Source organism: Nicotiana sylvestris, chromosome 12 (assembly GCF_000393655.2).
Source record: "Nicotiana sylvestris chromosome 12, ASM39365v2, whole genome shotgun sequence".
In the NCBI taxonomy this organism is placed as follows: domain Eukaryota; kingdom Viridiplantae; phylum Streptophyta; class Magnoliopsida; order Solanales; family Solanaceae; genus Nicotiana; species Nicotiana sylvestris.
Genome location: NC_091068.1, coordinates 74268383 through 74288113, shown reverse-complemented (window position 1 = coordinate 74288113; position 19731 = coordinate 74268383).

Genomic DNA, 19731 nt, shown 5'->3' with positions numbered 1-19731 from the left:
CCCAATGGTGCATGACCCCACACTCGTCATCTAGCATGCACATCACCTCAAAGTAACATAACGATGTGAAATTTGGGGTTTCATACCCTCATGTCAATATTTACAATCATTACTTACCTCAATCTGGTCCAAACTCAGGCCCGCGATGCCTTTGCCTCTCGACCCGGCCTCTGGATGCTCCAAATCTAACCAAAAATAGTACCATACCGTCAAAATATGCTAAGGGAACAAAGCCCACTCAAAAATAACCAATTTACATCAAAAATCCCAAAATTGGACAAACCCGACCCCCGGGCTCACGTCTCGAATTCTGCAAAATCACAAATTGGAATCCTTACACGCTCACGAGTTCATACATATCAAATACATCAAAATCTGACCACAAACGACCCCTCAAATCCTCAAATTAAAGTATCCAATTTCAAGCCATAACTCCCCAATTTTAGGCTTTAAATCCCACTAATTTCATGTTTAAACAAGTAAGAATCAACATAGGATCGAAGTTTAGGTTCAATAATCTTACCTCAAAGAAGTTCTCTTGAATTCCCACTTCAATCTCCCTTAAGAAGCTCAAAACCGACTTAAAAATGGTGAACTATGGCCAAAAATCGTGAAAATGGTCTTTTAAACATTCTGCCCAGTGATTTAAATTCCTTAATCGCGATCGCGAAGCACCAACTTTGCTGACTCAAAATTTACTCTACAGGAATGCATTGCTACCCATGCGAACGTGATGCACAGCAGCCCTACACCTACGCGATCGCGAACCAGGGACTGCGCTTGCGATGAACAAATGCGTGGTCAACCACTGGTCCACTTAACCTTACGCGAACGCGACCTAACCCATGCATTCGCGAACAAAAACCTTACAGCCTTACGCGATCGTGTCCTCAACTATGAGATCACATAGAACAAAATCTCATCCCCTCTTGGCTAAGCCTACGCGATCGCGGCCTCAACTATGCGATCACATAGAACAAAATGCCTGCAATAGAACTGAAGAAAATCTGCAATTTCTGAAACATGCATTTGATCCGTTTAACCACCCGAAACTCACCCGAGGCCCTCGGAACCTCAACTAAATATGTCAACACATCCCATAACATCATTCAAACTTGTTCCAACTTCTAAACACTCAAAACATCAAATCATCAACGGATTCAAGCCTGAGAACTCAAAAACTTCCAAATTTCGACTTCGATCAAAACTTTTATTAAACCTCGTTTGAATGATCTAAAATTTTTCACACACATCACTAATGACACAATGAACCTACTCCAATTATCAGAATTCCATTCCGACCCCGATATCAAAATTTTCACTACCAACCGGAAAATACCAAAATTCTAATTTCGCCAATTTAAGTCTAAATCTACCCCGGACCTCCAAAACATATTCCGATCACGATCCTAAGTCCAAAATCACCTAACTAAGCTAACCAAATCATAAAAATCGAAATCCAAGATTGAATACTAAAAAGTCAACATTGGTCAAACCTTTCAATTTTTAAGCTTCAAATTGAGAACTGTTCTTCCAAATCCATTCTGATTACCCTGAAAACCAAAACCAAAAATTTACATAAGTTATAATACATCACACGGGGATAGTCATGTCCGATAACTGGCGAGCGAAGTGCAAAAGCTCAAAATGACCGATCGGGTCATTATAGTTGACTTAGAGATTGGAGATACCGGAGTGGAAATGGGAGCGCATCACTATCAATTTTATGGTAGACTTACTACAAGCCTTGAGGAAATATGACATTGTTTGGGTTATTGTGGACCGGTTTACTAAGTCCACACACTTCATTCCGGTGATGACATGCTATTCTTCAGAGTGGCTGGCTCAAATTTACATTTGAGAGATTATCCGTCGGTATGGTATGCCCATTTCCATCTTTTCTGACTAGGGAAATAGTTCACTTAATACTTTTGGAGAGGCATGCAGTATGAATTGGGCACACGGATTGAGCTGAGTACTGCATTTCATCCTCAGATAGATGGACAATTCGAGTGCACTATTTAGATTTTGGAGGGCATGTTAGGGGCATGCTCCATGGATTTTAGGGTCAGTGGGACTAGTTCTTTCCTTTAGCAGAGTTCTCCTACAACAACAGCTATCAGTCGAGCATCCAGATGGCCTTGTACAAGACCTTATCTAAGAAACAATGTCGCTCTCTAATTGGAAGGTTTGATCCCATGAGACCTTGTTGGGCACCGATTTGGTTCGTGATGCTTTGTAAAAGGTTAAGGTGATTCATGAGCGGCTTCGTACATCTCAATCTAGGCGAAAGAGCTATGCAGACCGAAAGGTTCGAGATGTGGCTTACATGGAAGGTGAGAAGGTTCTTCTCCGAGTGTCGCCTATGAAGGGCGTGATGTGATTTGTAAAGAAGAGAAAGTTAAGCCCGAGGTTTATTGACCCGTTTGAGATTTTGGAGAATGTTGGGGAGGCTGCTTATTGGCTTGCATTACCTCCTATCCTATAGGGGGTACATCCGGTATTTTACGTTTCCATGCTTCGAAAATACCATGAGTATAGGTCACATGTTTGGGCTTCAATATTGTGCATCTGGATGAGAATTTGACCTCCGAGGAATAATCGGTGGCTATTCTAGACCGAAAGGTTCGGAAATTGAGATCTAAGAATTTTTATTCTTTGAAAGTGCATTGGATAGGTCAGTCAATTGAGGAGGCTAAAGTGCATTGGAGAGCTCAGCCGATTGAGGAGGCTATGTGGGATCCCAAATCCAATATGAGGAGTAAATACCCATATCTTTTTGTCAGTCCAGGTACATTTCAATATGATTTAGATTTAAAATGTAAACCTTATTTTTTTTTAGAAGACTTCTAACTAAAATTAAAATCTTAAAACTAAATTCACTTAGAATATAATTTTTATTGTTAATTTGCTTATACTCTTGTTTTCATTAGAAGATAACATCTGAATGCATCCGAATGTAGAATTTAACTGTGTGATTATATAGTTGAGCAAGGAAAAGAAGTGTAAATTAATCAAAAAACTTAAGCAATATCTAATACATTATAGATAAACAAATATGATGCTTCTAAAAAAAGTATTTCATATTAGATAATAACTTGACGTAAAGTTCCACGTGAACTTATGCAGAATTATTAATCAAAATCATCCATATTATTTTAGTCTAACTTTCACTATATTCCTATAATATTTCACTTAGGTGAGACTATCCTTTATATTTTCTTAAGTTAACTAAAAACGACTCTCCATTAGAACATTCATCCAATTCTAACGAATGTTTTATTTCTCACGTAACTTCTCCTCTTTTTCTTCTTTTCCCACAAAGTATTCCTTAATCCTTCCTAGAAAGAACATAATCTAACTTGCATACCCTACCCCCAGTATCTCTTTCCACGTCTCTTTTCACTGTATTATCTTTCCTATTCCTCAAATGTTTTACTCATCTCAATTAAGTTAGTTATGTTTTTTCCTCTACCCATATCCTCCAAATATGTTGAGATTGAAAATGTAATGACCTAGCTAGTCATTTTGTGTATTTAAACTTTATTCCCCTATTTGACGTTTCTCGTATATATGTTTGTGGTTTTGTGACTTACAGGAGTGGTTGGTTTGGCCTCGGGAAGGCTTGAGAATGAATTGAGACACTTCGTCTCATTTTGGAAGCTTAAGTTGTAGGAGTTGACCAACATTTAACTTTTGAGTAAACGACCTTGGATTGGTGTTTTGATGGTACTAATAAGTTCGTATGGTGATTTTGGACTTAAGTGTATGCTGGGATTTAGATTTGGAGGTTCCTAGGATATTTTGGTGCTATTTGCCAAAAGTTGGCATCGAGGGCTGACTTCGAGGTTATCGAATTTGGATTGTTGTTCTGGAAGTTGGAATAGGTTCATGTTATCATTTGGTACTTATATGCAAAGTTTGGATATAATCCGTATTGGGTAGGCTTGAATCGATGCTTGGTTTAAAATTTGAAATTTAATGAACTTAAGAGAAGTTTAACATGTGCTTTGATCATCGATTCTTGGTTTTGATATTATTCGTTGTATTTTGAGCATTTGGATAAGTTCAAATTAGGTATTAGAACTTTCTGGCATGATTGGACAGGGTCCTGGGGGGCTCAAATGTTTTCTAGAGTGGTTTCAGATCATTTTTCCTTTGTTTGGAGTTGTTGGTTTCTGATGCTTAGCAATGCTTCGTGATCACAGAACTTGTCTCGCGGTTGCAGAACTTGTTTCGTGATTGCCGCGAAAGAGGAGCTGGTAGGTTTGGTTTTCCTTTATCGCATTCACGAGGAAGGTATTATGTTCGTGGAGGGATGTAGGCAAAAGCTACACGTTCGTGTTTAGAGGTTACATTTGTGATGGAAGGCTCCAGGCAATACATTAGCCTTTATGTTTATGGAAAAAGTTCCACGTTCGCATAGGCTTAGCTGGGACAAGATCGCATTTGCGAGTAAGGCTTCGCATTTTCTAAGAGGTAATTTTTGCGGGGCAGTGTTTGGCCTTCGGGATCATGAAGGAGGGTCCGTGATCTCGATGAGCATACTTGGGCAAAATACTCAAGTTGAAATTTTGGGACTTTTTCCCACTTTATCATATTTGAGCCCTATTCTTCGAGAATGGGGGATTCTGAAGAGGAAATTCACTACATCTTTGGAGGTAAGCAATTTATAGTTGGATTTGACTTTATATCATGTTTTCCCTAGATTTCTACACCTAGCAACTTGGATTTATTGGGGGGATGGGGGAGGGGGAGGGGTTGGCAATACTTTTTGAAAGTGAATAATTGATACTTAGAACTCTTAATTTGGAGTCAATTTTGGATAAAACTTGTATATTTGGACTCATATCGGTATGAGTCGGGATTGGTTTTATCGGATTCCAGGAAGCGGGCCTGGTTGACTTTTTAATTGACTGTGTATATTTGATTAAAGATTCAATCTTATTTGAGTTCGATTTATATAACTTTATATGATGTTATTGGGTTGTATTTGACTAGATTCGAGCTATTTGGAGTTGGATTTTTGAAGATTTGTCATCTTTGGTGATTTTTAGGCTACCGCGTGGAGGTAAGTCTCTTAGTTAATCTTATTAAGATGGAAATAGGATTTGATTTGATTATTATGTGTTTAATGTCTTGGGGTGGTGTATATACATGATAGCGAGCGTATATTCACTTACCAAGTTTATACTATGACCGGGGTGGAACGGAATATTGTATGCCTTTTTGTGACTTTGTGCTCATTTGACTCATAATTTATTTGACTTATGTGACTATGTTTGCTCTCTTATTCATGTTGAAATCACGCCTAGATTTATGATTATTTATGAGGGTATGGGAACTTATCCTCCATATGTTGAATAAGTATATACATACATTTTAAATAAAGATACTTGATTTGGACTGAGAATCTTGGCACCAAAATGTAAAGCATGCGGATGAGATATAGTTATGGCACACAGGACTGTTTAACCAAAAATTGTGTAATTTGGCCAAAGTTTATTTTAGGAAATACTCGAGCTATTGATAATCAAGAAATTCTATATTTACTTAATAATAAGGAAGGAAATTCGAATATCAGATAGCAAAAATAGCAGGCAAAAGAAAGTAATTGTATTCCAATAATAATCAGAACGTGTCTGTACAAATGATATCTCCTTCCTTTTTATAGAAATCTATAAGTACAACGTCTTTCCCCTTTTATGACCGGATCATTATGAGCATTAATGATATTAATGAGACATTATAATTGGTAATCGTAACTGTTCATGGAGATTCTGTAATATTTGAGATAATTCACACTCATTAATTGATGATTCATGAATCTTTCCTTTTTACTGTCTGGATTCATTCCGCTGGTACCTCTTCATATGATCATTTAAACTTGAACGACCATATCTTCTCCTCTCATGGGTGATTTTCTCGTATCTGTTAAGACTCGTGCCTCTTTTAATGCATCTCTCCAGCTGTCGCTTTCTCAATGATCCACGTGTCTTGTCATATCATCCATTCACATAAATTCACGTATAATATTTATTTTTACCAATACATATAGGCCCCCACTTGTCGAATATTCTTCAATTGAATATTTGGGAAGTGGTATGTATTTATGGCGGGAATTTTTGGCGTTGTTTCCCATGTATCATTACATCTTCTTCAGAACTAACATGGCATGCATCACTTCCATTTAATGCATGTGCCACATGGTCTTCGTTAATTGGATCTGCGGCTCTTCAGCGATTTCTAGGGCTTTTTTACGGCTGCATCAGTCATGAAGTTATTGTTTCATTATGACGTTTCCATCATGACCCCCTTTACATGACGGTTGCTTCTTCATATAAATACCTCCTTTGCCTTTGTTTTTATGAAAAACTTTCTATAGTGTCCTTTGTTCTCTATAGTTCTCATTCTTCATTACGTATTTCTTTCTCATACAACTATGTCTTCTTCAAATCTTGATCCTCGTAAATTTGTTATAGTGGATGAATTCCCCCCTTCCTCTACTCCTATCAGAAGTAGAAGAGGTGGCAGGTTATGCAGTTTAGGGTTTGTTTCTATTCGTAGTTCTTCATCTCATACTAGTACTACTCCTCTGTCGTCTTCTAGAACTAGGGCTTCTTCTTCACACAGATCTTCTGTTAGAAGTAGGGATTCTAGTGAACCACTTTATGAACCCACTATTGATGAGATTATTCCTACTGAACTTTCCTTCTTTACTGATAGAAAATCGATTAGGAATCAAGTCACTTTCATGACTTCTCATGATCGTGCTGATGTTTACCCTTATCGGACTTAGGGTTTGATTTCCATTGTACGGAGAGACTGTCATTGGAAATTTCATTTCCCAATTTTAGTTCCTAATGCAAGTCAAAGAATTACCTCGTTCAAAGCCGGTTATTCTTTTGTGTATACATATCCCTTTAAGTTGGGTTTTAGACCTCTTATTGACCCAATCATCATAGAGTTTTGTCGTTTCTTCAATGTTTGCTTAGGACAGATTGGTCATATTGTATGGAGGGTCGTGGCATGCCTTAGATACTTGTCAAACTTGGCTGTTTTACCCTTAACCTTTTATCATCTGATATATCTTTATTCCCCCAAGTTATTTCGTTTTGGGGTGTTTACTCTCGTGGCATAGAGTAATTTGGTTTTAGTGAGCCCTGAATATGACAAGGATCGTGGTTTGTATGCCCGATTCATTGCTGCTCCCACAAGTAGGTTAGTGGGAGAAGAAAACATGCCTTTCCCAGAAAAGTGGAACTTTGCACGTAAGTTTCTTTTCATAGTTTTTATTTCTCTTCTCTGTTTTTAGTGAAGAACCTGAAACCTCATAGCTTTTTTATTTTTTCTATTTCAGCAACCATGGAAGCTGTTGATGAAGTCCCAAATTTTCGTGGTTGGGTAGAAAAATTATTAACCATTGCTCCTATGGAAGAAAGGTCCTGGAAATACCTTTCTAATAGGTTTAGATGGAAAGTGAAGACTCATGGTATCTTTCTCTTTCACTTTCTACCTTAATTTTGTACTTACTTAGGCACTTATTAACCCTTTTCTTTACTAGGGTTTCCCATTCGGGGTGTGAGTCTCGCTTTAATTTCTGCTTCGAGACTCTCTATATCAATGGCTCAAGAGATAATCTTGAGTTCTTCATCAAAAAGAAAAACTGAAAGAGCACACAGTTCTGGGAGTGAAGAGGAGCGGGATAAAGGCTCGTTGGTTCGTAAGGCTCGAGCTAGGAGACGTGTCATTTCAGATGACGAAACTACTTCTCCTCCCAATTCTGTTCCAATACACGAACCTGAAGGTACTACCTTAGTAAGTTCTGATGATGAGATGCCTGCTGCTTCCTATGGCTCTACTGAACAACTCTTTTCTCGTGGGTTAGATGAAAATTTTGGCTTTGTTTCTGAAGAGACACCTCTTGCTTCATTTCTCGTGTCTGTTCCAATCGATCCTCAATCTCCTGCACATGTTGCTACTGCTCCGCCCATGGCTATTTTGACTCCTTTGACTGTTCCTACTGTTACAACTTCTCATGCTGAAGTTGGTTCCTCTAGTAGGGCAATGAAAAAAGTTACCATCGAGGTTCCTGAGGATGGTAATCTTTTGAAGAAATCTGCCCAAGCTGATGTATGGCTTAAACCATTGATTGGCCCGGTTGAGAAGTCAAAATTAGAGAGCCACAGTTCCTTAACGTGGATGAATGATATCGTACAGTCATCTTTAAAGGTATAAGCCTTAGGTTTTTATTTTCACTCGTGATTTCCTTTCTATTGGTGTCACATTTTTCTTTTCTTTATGTAGATCAACCTCATTGGTATGGAGATGATGAAGAGGATTGTCCAAATAGAGCAGTTAATGAACGATTATCACATTGAGGCAGACAATTGGAAAGATCCATTCGATGTCCTTCAACTTGAAAAAGAAATCTTAGAGGAAGAAAAGTGTACCTTGAAGCAACAGGTGAAAGTAATGGCAGCAGAGTTGGTAGTTGAAAAAGCCTCATCTAATCAGGCGGGCAAAGATAAAAACTTTCTTGAGTCTTTATTTGCTGAGGAACTTTCAAAAGCCACTGAAGAAATTAGGGGTCTGAAGGAATTACTAAACTAGAAAGAAGTTTATGCTGGGGAGCTTGTTCAAACGCTCACTCAAGCTCAAGGAGATCTTTGAGTGTCTTCTAACAGGGTTCAATTTTTAGAGAGTTCACTTGCCCCCTTACAGGCTTCTTATGATGCAGCCTTAAATGAGAAGGAAAAACTAAGAAGTGAGATTGAGCAGTGGAAAAGAGATTATGAAGCCCTTGAAGATAAGGCTGTTGTTGAAGTTAGTTGGGCTTTCTTGAACACACACCATGACACTTTAATGGAGGCAAGCAAGGAAGGCTTTGACTTAACTACTGCCATTGCAAAGATTAAAGAAACTATTGAGGAAACCCAACAGAGTCAGAGCTTTTTATCACCTGCGGTTGACATTCCTGAGGGTGATGAAGTTATTCCTAGTGAAGCTTTTGTTCAATCTCCTTCTGATCAAGTTGTTCCTCCTGCTATTGATGATGCCATTCATCATCCTACTGGTTCAGATTCTGCCCCACAGTGAAAGTTTGAAAAGTTTGAAATGTTGTTTCATTTTTTTTATTGGTGGAATATTTGGAAGTTTACCCTTGGCCCCATTTGGGGGTTTAGTAATGTTTGAAAAAATTTACCCCTAGTCTGTTTTTGGGGTTTTAGTATCAAATAATCAGGTTGGAACTAAGTTTTATACTTAGTTTTAACCAAGTTTATAATATTACCAATTTTTTGTCTCACTCTTATAATACTTTTATTTTGAGTTTCTGTTCTACTCTCTTAGCAGTTTTCCCTTGCCTCATTTCGGATTTTAAAGACAAAATTTGTCTTATATTTATAAGTTTGGGCTTTCTTTTCTACCTATTTCAATGTTTGGGTTTTTGTTTCACCCTTTGCTTGCATTAAAAATGCTTCAATGATTTGTGACTCTTTTAAACAAGCACGAATTATAAAAGGGGGACCTTTTATATACGACACTTAATGAAGAAAACGTCTCAACTTCATATTGGTGTAAACATACGAAAGAAGAAGTAGGAACATACATATTTCTTAGGATAACTTGAAGAAGTTTTGTATTCTTGAATTTTCAAATTGTAAACTTTACATGTATTCGCATAACATCTACAACTCTTTCATAATTGTTTTATTTATAACAGATTTTACAGGATTCAAGGGTATATTTTGCAACCTCCAACTAAATATTGCCTTAAACCTAGATACTTATAAGATTTTGTAATTTACATCTGCGAATGTAGTATTCATCATAGGTTTCTGAATCAGGCTTGAATTTTTGGCTCTTGATTTGCTCGCTTTGCTTCAGTCTTGACTCGAATTCTGACTTTTCTAGTCTTCTTTGCCTTCCATATATATATAGTACCCTAAGTGTTAGAGCTTTGAAGTATGAAATCTCGAGCACTTGATTATTCCCTCCATGTGGTCCATTTTCTGAAAAGGAAAAACATACAGGACTCGGAGGTATAATTTTAGATGATGACTGCTTAATCCTTTTTATTTCCATCAGAAAAGTTGTAAACCAAACCGAGGATAATTTTGCATCACACGCGTCTTTTAGGTCTAAGATCATCATTTGATGTGGGTTAGCTTTGTGCCTATCATCTAAAATGGTTAGTACTGACAAAAAAGAATAAATTAAACCATGGATAAATGATACATGACCGGGGGTTCTCCCTTTCAGAAGTAATACTTCTTCAAATGAACAACATTCCAATTTGATGGGAGTACTTTGTCGTCCATTATTTCTAACTCATATGCACCCTTCCCTACAATACCTCGAATCTTGTAAGGTCCTTCTCAAATTGGTCTCAACTTTCCTGCAATGGCTGCTCTGGTTGACTGAAAACTTTCTTGAGTACAAAATCCCCAATCTTGAAATACCTAAGATGAGCTTTTCAATTGTAATATCGCTCAATAATTTGCTTCTGCGTTGCCATCCTTATCAAGGTTGTTTCTCCTTTCTTCAAGCAAATCGAGATTTATTCGCTTTTCTTCCTGATTTGACTGTTACATCTCGTATTTTCGTATGTTAAAAGTTTTGTCTTCAGTTAATTGATGTAGACTCGGGGACGATATCATCTTGACGTTAACGTATTTACGCTATTTATTACAAGCGATAAATAAATGCTATGAATGATAAGGGGGGTACATGAATTAAAGAAAACGAGTTTCGTTGAAAGTGGTCATTTGGAATAAAATACGGGTCGAGCGATAATACCCGATAATTATGAACTAGTACCATGCAAGGCAACATATGACCATAATAGCATATATATAAAGTATATATGAATTATTTTAAAAATAAATAGAATTTTAAGTGACTTGTGGTAATTTTTAAATTATGCGGGTAATTGATTAATTACCAGGTAACAAGACATTACCCGATTAACTAATAAGTGGATAAAAATTTAATAAATAACCCACTCCCCAAGCAGAAGTAGGCTACCATTCCAGCATATGACTCATAGTCATACGTGCCTAGTATGCTAAGTATCGTGTAAGTCATTAAATGACTCACAAGAATGAATCATTTTTTAAAAGGGCTAATTAACTTAAAGAGTTGGGTTTTCTTTTGGACAAAGAAATAGTAGTACGTCCAAGTCTGCTACAAGGTACATAGGCCGTTGTTATTCAAAACAATAGAAGTAGAAGCAAGATTTAGTTTACAAAGAAAGCTTCATAAATCAGAAGCAGAATTGTGTTCAAATTCGCAGAAGTAGAAGCTTCATTTCATGCAAATAATTCAAGGAACATGTATGTTAAGGCTCTCCCTTATTTCTTTTGGCATGATCCAAATTATACTGAAGAAACGAGCAAACACATAGTTTTCATAAATTACTCTATTCATAGAAATAGTAGGGGTGTCTATATTCTTGATTCCCCATGAGAATTATTATTATCTTCTGTTCATGGGTCTCAGAATAATACGCAGTTGGAAAAGTTTATCCGAAAGGAATATTGAGATTATTATGTATTTTCATGCACTTCACTCATGTGTATTGACCCATGATAAGATGGCATTATATGCGCATATATATGTCAATATATGTATATGGGATATGGAAAAAGGTTATGGCGTTATATATGCACCACCACCTGATCAGTTGGTATATGTTAATGATGTTGCCCACAGTGGCCGAGACGATATGGTTGGATGCCCTTAGTGGCTTGATGATATTATGTACACTCATACCTATGCATGGAACTACATTTATACGCACGTGCATGATATTATAAATGTTTCAGAATTTACAAAGTTATTCAGATTTAAAGATGTATTTTTGTATTCCATGTTTCATCTATGTCTTTTACGTACTAATTTTCATGTCTTACATACTCAGTACACTTTTCGTACTGGCGCCCTATTTCATGGGGCATGCGTTTCATGCCCGCAGATGTAGGTAGGCAAGCTGACGATCCCCTTCTTAGGATCCCTGATCAGCGAGAGTTGGCGTGCACCACTTGATCCGGAGCTGCTTTTGATTTTGGTATGATACGTTTGTGTGTGTATATATATATATATAATATATATATATATATATATATATATATATATATGTGTGTGTATATATATATATATGTATATGGGTATGACGTGGCTCAGTCCCATCTGTTTACAGTTATGCTTCTATTAGAGGTTTGTGGACAGTATGTCTAGTTGGGTTGTATGTGGCCTTGTCGGCCTTCAGCTTTGAATGTATAGTTTTCTATAGCAGCCTTGTTGGCTCACCCACTGTATCCTGCATGTATACATACATATGCCTTGTTGGCAGGTTTCCTTCATATATGTTATTTTCGTAATTCAGCATATATTATTCAGATTTATATCTTTGACGCATGCTTAGGGGTGTTTGACAGGTAGGACTCAGGCACCTATCACGACCCATCGGTTTGGGTCGTGACAAAATTGTTATCAGATCTGTTTTGTCCTAGGGTTGTCTATAGACCGTGTCTAGTAGAGTCTTGTTTATGGGTGTGTCGTGCACCACACTTATAAATAGGAGGCTACAAGACATATAGGATGTTATCCCCTCTTTTTATCTCAGATCGTGCAATACAAGAATTCATGTTCCTAACGATACGTTATATTTTCAGCGATGACTCCAAAGAGTACGGCCGCCCAGAAGGGAAAGTCTGTGGCTGGTGAGACTACTAGTCAAGCACCACGAGTTACCAGGGCTCAGGGAAAGTCTCATGGTGAGGTTCCATATCAGACTTCACATACCCGCCTTTTCCAGAAGAGCTCTAAGGGGCACCAGCTCCAGTGCCCGCCCTGTACATTCAGCACCTCAGCCGAATGCACCGGGTCAGGAGATGAGAGATGATATTCAGTTATTGACCCGATTAGTAGCCGTGCAGGCTCGGTGTCAGGAAGTAGGTATTGGTCACGCAAATAAGTCTGTAAGTGCAAGGGTTCGTAATTTTATTACTTTAGACGCTCCGGTATTTATTGGAGCGATCCAAACGAGGACCCTCAGGTATTTATTGATAGAGTACACAGGACTTTACGGGTAATAAAGGCCACTGCGACTGAGTTAGTTGAGCTAGCTTCCTATAGACTCCGAGATATTGCAGTTAATTGGTATGAGTCTTGGGAATTGTCTAGAGGTGAGGATGCCTGTCCAACGGTATGGCAGGAGTTCACAAAAGCTTCTCTTCGTCATTATCTACCACCAGAGCTTAGGTGAGCCAGAGTTGATAGGTTCTTGACCCTTCAATAGGGTAACATGAGTGTTCGGGGGTACAGTCTTTAGTTTGATTTGTTGGCTAGGTATGCTCCAACTATTGTATCTAAGATAGAGGATCGGGTTCACCGGTTCGTGATGGGATTAGAGCCTCACTTGCTTAACAATTGTATGTCGGTCTCACTTCAGCCAGACATGGATATTTCTCATATTCAGGCATACGCTCAGGGTGTAAAGGATAGTAAACAGAAACAGAGGACTGATCGTGAGCATGATAGGGCCCAAAATAAGAGAGCGAGCTCTTTGGGTCCTTTTGGAGAGTTTCGAGGTGGTCAGAGGAAGCAGCACTCGAGGTATCTATCCTAGCCCTCAACTAGCGCGCCCCCTCAATTTGGCGGTAAAAGATTTGATCATTCTACATATTCAGGGTCTGGTCAGAATTTTAGGGCCTCAGATTCTCAGTATAGGGGTGAGTCAAATCAGATGAGGCCACCCTTGCCAAGATGTGCTCAATGTGGTAAGTAGCATACCGGGTAGTGCCGTATGGGATTAGGTGTTTGTTATACTTATGGTTATCAGGGCCACGTTATAAGGGATTGTCCGATGAGAGGTGATGCAAGCATAGCTCAGCCGTCGGGATCTGCAGCTGGTTTGTCATCATCAGTACGCCCCCTTGGGCAAGGTCCCCAAGCACCAATGAGTCATGGTAGAGGCAAAGACGGAGCATCTAGCTCGAGCAGCCCTCAAAACCGCATTTATGCATTGGCAGGATGACAAGACCGGGAGTCATCGCCTGATGTTGTTATAGGTATATTATTAGTATCCTCCTATGATGTATATGCACTGATTGACCCAGGTTCCACCTTATCCTACGTTACTCTGTTGGTTGCTAGTAAGTTTGAAATAAAACCTGAATTGGTTAAACCGTTTGAGGTGTCTACACCTGTTGGGGACTCAGTGATAGCTAAGCAGGTATATAAGGGTTGTATAATAGTAGTTCATGGTCGACCGACCATAGCAGACTTAATCGAGTTAGATATGGTAGAATTTGATGTTATAATGGGTATGGATTGTTTGGCTTCTTGTCATGCAACGTTTATTGTAGATCAAAGATAGTCCGATTTCAATTTCCAGGGGAGCCTGTTTTGGAGTGGAAAGGTAATACGGCATCATTGAGAGGAAGATTCATTTCCTATATCAAGGCAAGGAAGATGATTAGAAAGGGTTGTATTTATCACTTAGTTCGGGTTCAGAATGTGGAAATGGAGTCACCAACCATTCAGTCCATCCCTGTGGTGAATGAGTTTCCCAATGTTTTTCCCGATGAGCTTCCGGGTCTCTTGCTAGAACGAGAAATTGTGTTTTCTATTGATCTACTACCAGATACTCACCCAATATCTATTCCTCCCTATAGAATGGCCCCTGTAGAGCTGAAAGAGTTAAAGGAACAACTAAGGGACTTGCTTGAAAAAGGTTTTATCAGACCTAGTATGTCACCGTGGGGAGAACCTATGTTGTTTGTGAAAAAGAAAGATGGTTCCTTACGAATGTGTATTGATTATAGGCAATTGAATAAGGTGACGATCAAGAATAAGTACCCGCTCCCGAGAATTGATGATTTATTTGATCAGTTACAAGGTGTCAAGTGTTTTTCAAAGATAGACTTGAGGTCTGGGTACCATCAGGTAAGGGTTAAGGATGAAGATATTCTGAAGACAGCATTCAGGACTAGATATAGGCACTTTGAGTTTCGGGTTATGTCGTTCGGTCTGACCAATGCCCCAGCAGTATTCATAGATTTAAAGAACCGTGTGTTCATGCCTTTTTAGATATGTTCGAAATTGTATTTATTGACAATATATTGGTATATTCTCATTCAGAAGATGAGCATGCAGACCATCTGCGTACTGTGCTCAAAGTTCTACAAGAAGGGAAGTTGTATGCAAAACTTTCTAAATTTGAATTCTGGTTGAACTCTGTAGCCTTCCTTGGGCATGTTATTTCGGGTGAAGGTATCTGAGTGGATACACAAAAGATTGAGGCAGTAAAGACTTGGCCTAGACCCACAACACCGACGGAGGTCCGTAGCTTTCTCTGTTTGGTAGGTTATTACAGAAGATTTGTGGAAGGATTTTCTTCCCTTTCAGCACCTTTAACAAAGTTGACTCAGATGGGAGAAAAGTTTCAATGGACTGATGCTTGCGAACGGAGTTTCCAGGCATTAAAGGACAGATTAACTTCAGCACCGATTCTAACGCTCCCATAAGGAACCGATGGTTATGTTATCTATTTCGATGCTTCAGGCATTGGATTGGGTGTGTTGATGCAGTATGGTAAGGTTGTGGCTTATGCTTCTAGACAACTAAGAAAGCACGAGAAGAACTACCCGACCCATAATTTAGAGTTAGTTGCGGTGATTCATGCACTAAAGATGTGGAGGCACTACTTTTATGGCATTCATGTTGATATCTATATGGACCATAGAAGCCTCCAGTACATCTTCAAGAAAAAGGAATTGAATCTTCATCAAAAGAGATGGTTGGACCTACTTAAAGACTATGACGTTGATATTTTATACCATCTGGGGAAGGCAAACGTAGTAGCCGACACCCTCAGCAGTAGATCTATGGGTAGTCTGTCGTATTTATAGCCAGAAAAGAGGGGAATAGCCCATGAGGTTGATCAGCTAGCTAGTCTTGGAGTTCGGTTACTGGACTCAGGTGACATTGGAATTACTCTTCAGGATACGGCAACATCCTCTTTAGTAACTGAAGTAAAGGAACGCCAGTACGAGGATCCCGTGTTAGTTCATTATAGGGATACCAGCCTTCAAAAAGAGAACACGCCATTTGAAATTACCGAAGATAGGATCCCCATATATCAAGGACGATTATGTGTGCCTAATATTACAGGGTTGCTTCGACGGGTTATGGGAGAAACTCACTATTCTCGTTATTCTATCCATCCAAGAGTGATAAAGATGTATCATGATATCAGGGAAGTATATTGGTAGGACGGAATGAAAAAGGATATAGCAGAATTTGTTGCTCAATGTCCTAACTATCAGCAGGTTAAGATTGAGCGTCAAAAATCCGGTGGATTATTGAAGGCCATGGAGATTCCGACATGGAAATGGGAAGTAATCAATAGGGACTGCATCGTAGGTATACCTCGTACCCAGTGTAAGTTCGATTTGATATGGGTGATTGTTGATAGGCTTACAAAGTCAGCCCATTTTCTGCCCGTTTGTACTACATATTCCTCAGAGGATTATGCGAGGCTTTATATTAAGGAGATAGTACGACTGCATGGTGTCCCTGTATCTATTCTCTCAGATTGAGGAGCTAAATTTATAGCTAACTTCTGGAGGTCCTTCTAAAAAGGATTGGGGACTCAAGTAAGTCTTAGTACAGCATTTCATCCCCAGACAGACGGACAGGCTGAGTGTACTATTCAAACACTGGAGGATATGTTACGAGCTTATGTAATAGACTTCAAAGGTAGCTGGGATGATCATCTACCGCTTATTGAGTTCGCATATAATAATAGTTACCATTCCAGCATTCAAATGGCTCCATACGAAGCTCTTTATGGACAGAAGTGTAGGTCGCCTATAGGGTGGTTCGATGTTGGAAAATCTAAATTACATTTGCCAGACCTGGTTCAGCAAACCATAGAAAAAGTAAAGCTTATCCAGGATCGACTATTGACAGCTCAAAATTGTCAGAAGTCATATTCTGACATGCGGCGATGAGAGTTAGATTTCGGGGTTGATGATTGGGAATTCTTAAAGGTATCACCTATGAAGCGTGTGATGAAGTTTGGAAAGAAAGGTAAACTTAGCCCACGGTATATTGGGCCTTATAGGATCATTCAGAGAGTGGGCCAAGTAACATATAAGTTAGAATTTGCCCTCGGAATTAGAGTTGTCCATCCGGTTTTTCACGTATCTATGTTACGAAAGTGCATTGGTGATCCTACCCGAGTAGTGCCCACGAATGATGTACAAATTATAGAAGACTTATCATACGAGGAAATTCCGGTTTCCATCCTAGACCGACAAATCCGTAAGCTACGGAATAAGGAGGTAGCCTCCGTGAAAGTACTTTAGAAGAACAATAATGTGGAAGAAATGACTTGGGAGGCCGAGGAAAACATGAAGTCTAGATATCCCTAATTATTTACCGCTCCAGAGAAGGTTCCGACGGAGACATCATAACCATAAGGTACGTGTACAAATTCTATTATTGATTATTTGCGTTGGTCGTATGAGGCCATTGTAGTTATTGATAATTGTGGTCCGGTGTGGCGTTGGATTATTAAACTTCTACATAGAGAGTTGGTAGTAGTGTTGTTACAAAGGCGACCCTGCCAAAGTTATATAGGTCTCGGGGAGTTGAACATTCCAGGATGAATGTTTCTAAGGGAGGAAGGATGTTACATCTTGCGTTTTCGTACGTTAAAAGTTCGTCTTCAGTTAATTGACGTAGACTCGGGGACGAGATCATCTTGACGTTAACGTAATTACGCTATTTATAACAAGGGACAAATAAGTGCTATGAAGGATAAAGGGGGTATACGAATAAAAGAAAATGAGTTTCGTTGAATGTGGCTAATTTGGAATAAAACACGGGCCGAGTGATAATACCCGATAATTATGAACTAGCACCATGCAAGGTACTACATGAGCACGATAGTGTGTGTATATTAAACATAAATATAATTTTAAGTAATTTGTGGTAATTTTTAAATTATGCGGATAATTGATTAACTATCAGGTAACAGGACATTACCCGATTAACTAATAAGTGGATAAAAAATTAATAAAATAACCCACTCCCCACGCGGCAGTATGCCACCATTCCAGTATATGACTCATAGTCATATATGCCTAGTATGCTAAGTATCGTGTAAGTCATTAAATGACTCACAAAAATGAATCATTTTTAAAAGGGCTAATTAACTTAAAGAGTTGGGTTTTCTTTTGGACAAAGAAATAGTAGTACGTCCAAGTCTGCTACAAGGTACATAGGCCATTGTTATTCAAAATAATAGAAGCAGAAGCAAGATTTAGTTTACAAAGAAAGCTTCATAAATCAGAAGCAGAATTTCGTTCAAATTTACAGAAGCAGAAGCTTCATTTTGTGCAAATAATTCAAGGAACATGTATGTGAAGGCCTCCCCTTCTTTACTTTGGCATGATCCAAATTATACTGAAAAAACGAGCAAACACACAGTTTTCATAAATTACTCTATTCATAGAAATAGTAGGGGGTGTCTATATTCTTTATTCCCCATGAGAATTATTATTATTTTCTGTTCATGGGTCTCAGAATAATACGTAGTTGGAAAAGTTTATCCGGAAGGAATATTGAGATTATTACGTATTTTTCATGCATTTCACTCATGTGCATTGACACATGACCAGATGGCATTATATATGCGTATATATATAAATATATGTATATGGGTTATGGGAAAAGGTTACGGCGTTATATACGCACCACCACCTGATCAGCTGGTGTATGTTGATGATGTTGCCCACAATGGCTGAGACGATATGATGGGATGCCCTCAATGGCTTGATGATATTATGTACACCCATGCCTATGCATGGCACGACATTTATACGCACGTGCATGACATTATAAACGTTTCAGAATTTACAAAGTTGTTCAGATTTAAAGATGTGCTTCTGTATTCCATGTTTCATCTATGTCTTTTACGTACTAATTTTCATGCCTTACATACTCAATACACTTTTCGTACTGATGCCCTATTTCACGGGGCATGCGTTTCATGCCGCAGGTGCAGGAAGGCAAGCTGACGGTCCCCTTTCTTAGGAACCCTGATCAGCGAAAGTTGGCATGCTCCACTTGATCCGGAGCTGCTTTTGATTTTAGTATGATACGTTTGTATATATATATATATATATATATATATATATGGGTATGAGGTGGCTCAATCCCGTCTTTATGCAGTTATATTTCTATTAGAGGTCTGTGGACAGTATGTCTAGTTGGGCTGTATGTGGCCTTGTCGACCTTCAGTTTTGAATGTATAGTTGTCTATAGCAGCTTTGCCGGCTCACCCACTGATCCTGCACGTATATGTACATATGCCTTGTTGGCAGGTTTCCTTTATATATGTTATTTTCGTAATTCAGCAAATGTTATTCAGATTCATATCTTAGACGCGTGCTTAGGGGTGTTTGACAGGTAGGACTCAAGCACCCATTGCGACCCATCGGTTTGGGTCGTGACATTGACTCTTCAGTTGCTTGGTTGTATCTCGTACTTCTGAGCCTTTGTCTTATCGTCAGGTAGAATTTCATACTGCAAGAAATTAACGATCTCGTTTCTCCAATCCCAAGTTAAATTATTGAAATTTACCTCATTTTTATATTGATCGAGTGTTGAATGAAACAAATGTATTACGGAAGCATTTTCTTCATTTGCCACTTC